We start from the raw sequence: 8,230 nt of genomic DNA, 5'->3' as shown, positions 1-8,230 counted from the left end.
GCTTTGTATTGGTGGACTATTTAATATGTAGCAACTAAACTTTGTGAGAGAGATAGGATCTTGCAGGCAGATTAACTTGAAATAAAGATTCTAAAGTACCAGTTGTTTTCTCTAGGTTTTGGAGTTTTGAGAGAAATCAGAGATTATTATTTGTTTTACAACAACTGCATCCTCAGCTAACATGAACCCATCTTCTTGCCCTCTGGAAGCTCTGCTGCTTCCCCCCGCCCCAGTAGCAAAACCAGCTAGCCTTTTTATGTCCTTCCTCAAAGCCCAAAACTTTACTGAGTAACAGGCCAGGGTGTGTTATACTGTGTCTTGTTGCCTGAGGAAATAGTCTCATTATTTCAGCCTCATTCTTCCCTGCCTTTATTGGACTACTTGTATGTCCTGTCTCAGTTAAATCTGACAACCATTTGTTGTTTAATGGTTGACTTTAGATCTTAACTCATACGGAGTAAGAATCCATTCCTGTTTTGAAGTCCTGATAATAACCTGCTCTCTTTCTTGGACGCAAATGGCTTTCTGAAATCTCTGTTAGGGAAGCGTGTGCCTTTATGATGCTGTGATTTCTGCCAGATAAATAAGATTTTGGATCAAGCTATGCCTGATGACTTTTTGTTTTTTAAATAAGTTCTGTCTGACAGTTACAACCTTTCACCCCTCAGTGGGGTTAGTAAACCTGGTTGCAACAGTGACAAGGACAGTTTGTTTTGAACATTCATTTTAAACAGCCTCAAATCTGATGATGGGTGTAATTTTGCATTTATTTGCATTTCTTTTCCACACACCTACTGCTGCCTTTCTTGGAATTTCTGGGAGCATAGAAATCCTGGCAGAAGTACAGAAAAAGGAAAACTATTTCAGCAAGTGTATCACTGAGAAAATGTCATCCAGTTACCAGCATAAGCAAAATTTCCTGTTCAGCTGGGGTGGTCTGTGCCTTGCCTAGAGGAACTGAGGACAGATGCGTATCCAGAGAGAACAAAATTAAATTCTGTGAGTTGTTAGAGCTACTTGTTATGTGTTACGGATGCATGAATTCATGAGCATGGTGTTAATTTCCTTGTAAGGAGTAAAATATTTTTTATTCAGATTTGTTCTACTAAGTTTATGCTCTATGGACTATGCTGGAATGAAGCATAAAGTGTTAACCAGATTTTTCTTAATTATTTTTTTGATGTGGATTTAGGAAAACATAATCAATGCAGAAGGAGCATACTGTAGTGGGGGCTCTGATTTCAGGTCGGGATGGTTAAGCTGCGCCTGTTGTCATAGGACAGGCACCATTTTATTTGAAGACACTGAGACTAAAGCAGGGGGGTGCAGAAATTGGCTGTACCTGTTAGTGCATTGGCAAGCCAAGAACAGGAGCCAGGTTTCTGCATTGGTAGGACTGAGCCAGTTGCTAATCCAGATTCCGTTTTCCCCTACTCTGGGGCTGCATGTGCATTTATGTGCAAAGAGTCATACCTGGAATGGTGCTACAGGCCTGTCTGTTGAGAAACACACCTCTACCTTCCCTCTGCCTGTGAGTGCCGGCATCTTTGTGCACAGGCAATAGCAACTCTTTCTTTCCAGGGACTGCTTTTCTGAAAACATTCTTGGTCTCCTGCTGGCGTACATCTCTCTGCCACGATCCTCATCACTCACTGGAGTTCAAAGAGAATGCAAAGTTAGAACATAGTTACAATCAGCCTGTAAAAACAGAACCCCCAAACTGAACGGGTGAACAAGCTGTCCCCTTTTTCACTCACACTGCGTAACAGCAGCAAGCTGGCTGTAGGCTGAGCACTGTGCTTTTTCCTACCCTCAAAAAACTAACCTGTTCAGTCTCCCATGCCTCTGTCTCCAAACCTTCTCCCTGTTTTTCTACACACATCCCTTCACTGTGAGCACCCCACACTAGGTGCTGCAGAGCTGATCTTTCCAGCACCTGGAGGACAGAAGAAGCCCTCCATGCCCCCAGTCCTTCACTTTGCAGTTTGGCAAGTCAGCGGGGCTTTTTCATGACTGCTGTGTAATCTTTAATTTGAGCAACTATGAATTTTTGTGCTGATGGAAGAGGGTTGGGTTCTTAGAGAAGCCTTGGAAAACTCCAGCTGTATGAAGCCACTGTATTGCACCCCACTTATTTATCAACCCTAACTAAAACAGCCTACAAGATCTACTTTCTCTGCCCTCTTGCTATGAGTATTAGAGACATTTGGTACTATGCCAGTGACACAAAGATCTATTTCAAAACTGCTAGAAAATCTATACCACAAAGTGTTTCCGCAGCCACTTCCTTTATTAGCAGCTTTATCCCATCTCTGCTGTGCTGATCTGGGAGTCAGATGTCCTCACCTCTCAAATAACAGTAATGGATAGTAGTCCCTAATCCCATAATTGAATATCACCCTTGTACATCAGTGAGAAAAATTTATCTACCACCACTTGCTCATGTAAGATGAGATATGTGTGTAAAACTATATACCACCACTCGAACTCCTCTTCTCCTCCCACTGTACCTTATCAGGAAATTAGCATCCAATTGTAAGTTTAACTGTCTCTGGTATGCAGAGGCTTATTTAGTCTAAAATAAAACATGAGTCCATATTTCTGCTTTATCCTCATGACTTCATCTAAAGCAGAACTAATGAGCTGTGGACTAAAGTCACCATCCTGTGCCTGTGGGTTCACTGGGATGTTGGACTCTTGGAGCCCGGATCATCTTTTCATTCTGTTTATCGCCTGGCCTAGGGCTCAGTACAATGATGGAATAAAAAATAATAGGCTAGATGTTTCTATCTTTACAAGAAAAATTGTATTTATGCGTACAAGAGACCAGGGACCCATTTGTAAGGAATAACTTGACTTGGCAGCTGTTTTTGGTGTGGGCTGATGAGATGAATCTGTCGTCTTGCTCTCAGAATGTAATAGAAGCTGTTAACTGATTAAGCACTGAGTAAGTACTTTTTCCAGTCTCAGAAAAAGTTATCTCACAGTTCAAGGCCACTCTCTCATTGACAAGCAGCAGGAACTAAATACAAACTCCAGGGAGAAGAGGCCAAAAGGACCCTCCAGCATCCCCACCTGTCAAGAAGGCCATCTGTACTTCAGGCTGCAGTTCAGTTTGAGCTACAGATGGCAGTTCTGCCTTTCCCAGAGAGTCAGGATTGGGGGGGGGAGGCAGCTATCGGGGTTTGGGAAGTCCAGTGGTCACATTTTTCTCTGACTTTTTGAGGAAGGATACAAATCCTCTGAACTGAAACTCTGACTATGGATGAAACATGGATGTACGTGAAGAAACAGATGAAATATGAGGTCATTTTATTTGGCAAGTGCAAAGTTGTTCTAGGAATGCACAGCCTTCAGCTGCTTCAAGATTCAAGAAGAGCTTTTCAGGTTTTTTTATCTTTCCTTTACTTCATTTTTACATGCTAGGTGATGATGCAATGAAATTAAGTGGCTACCCTAAGCAGTGCTGCTGTTAAATTCCCAACAATTCACCCTTACTGTAATTAAACTAAACCTCAGTGATACCAGTAGGCTCTGGTCAAACCAATGTAGCAACTTCTCTCCACTGGATCTTGTTGTAGTAACTTGAAATGGCACAGGAAATTCAGAAATTCTACTTTCCTTCTACTTTCCCTGTGATTGCATTGAGAATATGGAAAATCCGTGTGTTCCTGCCCTTAATTTTAAAAAATATTACCAAAAAATAGTATTAGAAACATTGACAAAAGTGAGTAGCTACACTAGCAAACGTACAATGAGATTATTTAAAAGGGGGGGGGAAAAAGCAAATGAATGATATTAATAAAATTGAGTAAGCATGTGTCGTGCACCTGCAGCTTACACTTTGATGTGGAACACTTACCATTTCTCCACTGCGTAGATCATAAAAATCTCTCAAGCAGCTGCACAGTGCTCTCTCCACAGCCACTGCTACCAGCAAGAGCCACAATTTGTCCTTTTCTACGTTAATGTTCAAGCTGCAGAGCACTTTGGCCTCTGGTCAGGTTGTGTAGGTAAACACCACAGCATTGAATGTAATGTTTCCACCAAACGTTTTCTGATTGAAACAGTAGAGATAGGTCAATTTTTTAGGCTAATGTAACAGATCATAAAATACTATGAAGAGCATTCATAAAAGAGATCAGCAGGAAGTTTTCCAAAGGATCAGACTTCATTTTTTCCCCAGGAATTAATATGTAGTGGGAACCTATTATGAAAACGCAAATTCTCTCCTAAATGTTCTACTCTGCACACATATTTTAATTAAAATTCTGTTCTGTAAGCACAAATTCTGACAGCTTCTCTTACACCATCTGTTAAACAAGCTTACTTTTTCAAAAGTAACAATAACTCTTAAGTAGCTGACTTCTGTCTGCTTTGCAATGATCTCGTTCAGATTCTTGGCATGTTCTTTGCTGATTTTTTTTCATTTTTGTCCTTTTAAGAATACCGAAAATAATATATTATTTTTGATCTGTGCACAGAATCAATCCTTCTACTTAAAGATCTTTTCTAATTAATTTACTATAAAATGTAACATGATATATGTAATACGGATATATGCCTACACAAGAAGAAAGACATTTCATATGAATGAGTATATATAAAATGTAAATATAAACATATGCAATGACCAATCAACGTAACAGCTCAAATGTATGATAGTTCATCAGCCTTCACAGCTATTTTTCTTTAGTGTGTGTGTATGTGTATATATATATATATATATATATATATGCACATCTCTACACATACATACACATAAAAAATGCAAGGTTTGTAACATATATGTGATAGTTGTCTGGAATGTTTTGTCCTCTTTGTTATATAACAGGCCAGATGCACCCACATGTTCATATACATTGTTGATTACTAAAGTATGCGACAATCTATTATGGACAACTTGCAAATAAGTTATTCCTCAAAAATTTCTGGTGAAATACTAGAGGCCTAGTTATATGTTCAAGATCCATGCTCAGGTAGCTTCATGCAAGCAAATCTTGAAAAATTATCTCTGCTGCATCAACCCTATTTCCACTAGCTCTTAAAGATATTTCACCAAGAGACAGGAGAGGTTTTGGCAGGAGAAGATACAAAGCAAAGCTTAACTCCCGTTTGGTTGGAAGAGTCAGACGTGAAAGGCCTCACACGGTACTCGTTCTCAGTAGCTATGATGTGGGCGGGAGAAAAAAAAAAAAGGAGAAAACCAGGCTTGAAATAAATTGGAGGGGTATGCTGTGCTGTGCATAACACTGTGCTTACTTACAGGCTTCTCTCCTTCCTCTGTGCAGGAGGATGCTATGGAGGGTGCTCTTTCAAACAGCATGAACAAACGAGCAGCCGACATTTTGGCTTTGGCATAGCCTGGAGTGAAAGAAGTGTGTTGTCCTAATGCCATTGCTCCAAATACAACAGCTGAAAAACTCTGTAAAGATAAGGAGAAAAAGATATTAACATTGATGTGGCAAAGGCAAGAAAAGCTTTTATGGGCCAATTAGGGGTTTCTGATAACTACTCGTTAAGAAAGCCGAGATAGGATATGAACTGTCTACTGCAAACTCGGTGACTGTTTTCCTTGCTGAGAGAATCTGTAATTTGTGTGTAGGAAAGAAAGCAGCACTCTAGGCTTCTCCTCCTTGCCTACTTGTCTGGAGTTATTAGACATGAATGTTTTTTGTTTCTGTTATTAATTCATGAGGTGTGGTAGGGTGTATAGTTCCTTGCAGCTCAGTTTCTTCATCTATAAAACTGAAGTTATTAGCTGTGGAGCAGTCTGAGGATTACAGAGAAATTTGCCATTCCACATTTCCTTTGAGGGGCCCAGTGTTCCAGGCACAATCAAATCTTTGAGCTCAGGAGAAAAAGGAAAAAGGCAAATGGGAGATGAGAAAGAGGCATGAAAGCTGGGAAGAGCAAAGAGCAGTAGGAGAGGAGGTACACAAGAAGGGATTCACTTGAACACATACGGGAAGGGAGGGCAATGCTGGTATTTGAGGAAGGGTTGGTCTAATCAGGGTAAGAAGCAGCTTTAGCTTCAGCAGCAATTTTTGCCAGGCAAGACTGTGGCAAGTGCTGAAAGCAAGCACGGAACGTGCGTGGGAGACAAGGTGGCTGTTGGCAAATGCAGACAGGGATTTCAGCTGCAGGGAGAAGAACAAAAGACAAGGTTAGATACTGGAGATAGGGAGAGAGGAAAGAGAAGGTTGGAAAGGTGCCAGTTGGTGGGAACAATTCACTGGAAACACTTGGAGAAGTTTTTTCAGTTCTGGTTGGGCATTTTCCAGATTGGGTGTTTGCTGAATCTTTCTCCTACTCTCCACTTCTCTTGTCCCAGGGCTCATAATTTCCTCACCTCAGTTTTGCTGGTGACTTGCTCCACTTACCTTTTAAGCTGTCCACCTACGCTCCCTACAGCTTAAGACATGTGATTCTATCATTAAAGAAACCTTGTTGGCCATGAAAACAAGGAATGGCTTTGCTTTGCCTGTCTTCATGTTGCCTTCCTTTTACCCTGATTACAAGGGAAATTGTATGTAGGTAGCTAAACACAGTCTAAAAGCATCAGTTATTTTTCATTTTTAATGGTGTAAGGAAAGAAAGGGAATGTAAGGGTGAAGAATGGAAGACAGAAGCCTTATTAATTTTTTCAGTTCTATATCCATGCTACCTATAGGAAAATCAAACATTGTCCCACATGGACAAAAAAGAATCCAAAAAACTTTAAAAAGCACATCTTTAAACTGTATATGTGCATTTCTTCCTAGATAGGCACCAAACCTAAAACACCCAGCATAATTAAAGTACATAATAGCTTGTGTAAAGGCTAAAGAAAATCCAAAGATTCATAGAATTATGGAATGGTTTCGGTTGGAAGGGACCTTAAAGATCACCTAGTTCCAACCCCCTGCCATGGGCAGGGACACCTTCCACTGCATCAGGTTGCTCAAAGCCCCATCCAGCCTGGCCTTGAACACTTCCAGGGATGGGGCATCCACAGCTTCTCTGGGTAACTTGTTGCAGTGTCTCGCCACCCTCACGGTAAAGAATTTCTTCCCAATATCTAATCTAAACCGACCCTCTTTTAGTTTAAGACCATCCCCCCTTGTGCTATCACTACATGCCCTTGTAAGAAGGGCTGTCTTGCAGGCCCCCTTTAGGTACCGGACGGCTGCTGTAAGATCTCCCCAGAGCCTTCTCTTCTCCAGGTTGAACAACCACAACTCTCAGCCTGTCCTTAAAGGAGACGTGCTCCAGCCCTCTGATCATCTTTGTGGCCCTCCTCTGGACTCACTTCAACAGCTCTATGTCCTTTTGATGTTGGGGGCCCCAGAGCTGAATGCAGTACTCCAGGTGGGGTCTCATGAAAGTGAAATAGAGGGGGAGAATCACCTCCCTCAGCCTGCTGGTCACGCTTCTTTTGATGCGGCCCAGGATATGGTTGACTTTCTGGGCTGCAAGCGTACATCGTTGGGCTGTGTTGAGCTTCTCATCAACCAACACCCCCAAGTCCTTCTTTTCAGGGCTGCTCTCAATGCCTTCTCCACCGAGCCAGCATTTGTGCTTGGGATTGCCCTGACTCATGTGCAGGACCTTGCACTTGGCCTTGTTGAGCTTCATGAGGTTCACATGGCCCCAGCTCTCTAGCCTGTCAAGGTCCCTCTGGATGGCATCCCTTCCCTCCAGTGTGTGGACTGCACCACACGGCTTGGTGGTGTCGGCAAACTTGCTGAGGGTGCGCTCAATCCCAGTGTCCATGTTGCCGACAAAAAAGATGTTAACTGGCGCTGGTCCCAATAAGAACCCCTGAGGAACACCACTCATTACTGGTCTCCACTTGGACATCAAGCTGCTGACTGCAACTCTTTGAGTACAACATCCAGCCAATTCCTTAGCCTCCAAATGGTCCATCGTCAAATCCATGCCTCTCCAATTTAGAGACAAGGACGTCTTGCAGGACAGTGTCAAATACTTGGCCCAAGTCCAGGTAGATGGTGTTAGTTGCTTTTCCTTTATCCAGCTGTGCTGTAACCCCACCATAGAAGGCCATCAAACTCCTCAGGCACACTTTGCCCTTAGTGAAGCCATGTTGGCTGTCACCAGTCACCTTATTTTGCATGTGCCTTAGCACAGTTTCCAGGAGGATCTGCTCCATGATCTTGCTGGGTGCAGAAGTGAGACTGACTTGTCTGTAGTTCCACAGATCTTCCTTTTTTCCCGTTTTAGAAATGGG

The 8,230-nt window shown here is 42.2% G+C and overlaps 1 pseudogene; it reads right to left on the bottom strand.

Annotated features, from left to right (window-relative positions):
• Positions 1-3,175: 3,175 nt before the first annotated feature.
• LOC101922504 (ATP-dependent translocase ABCB1-like) overlaps positions 3,176-8,230 on the bottom strand; it is a 29,639-nt pseudogene continuing 24,584 nt past the window's right edge.

The sequence above is a fragment of the Falco peregrinus genome, chromosome 5 (assembly GCF_023634155.1).
Source record: "Falco peregrinus isolate bFalPer1 chromosome 5, bFalPer1.pri, whole genome shotgun sequence".
Taxonomy (NCBI): domain Eukaryota; kingdom Metazoa; phylum Chordata; class Aves; order Falconiformes; family Falconidae; genus Falco; species Falco peregrinus.
This window is presented reverse-complemented; position numbering and strand designations above follow the sequence as displayed.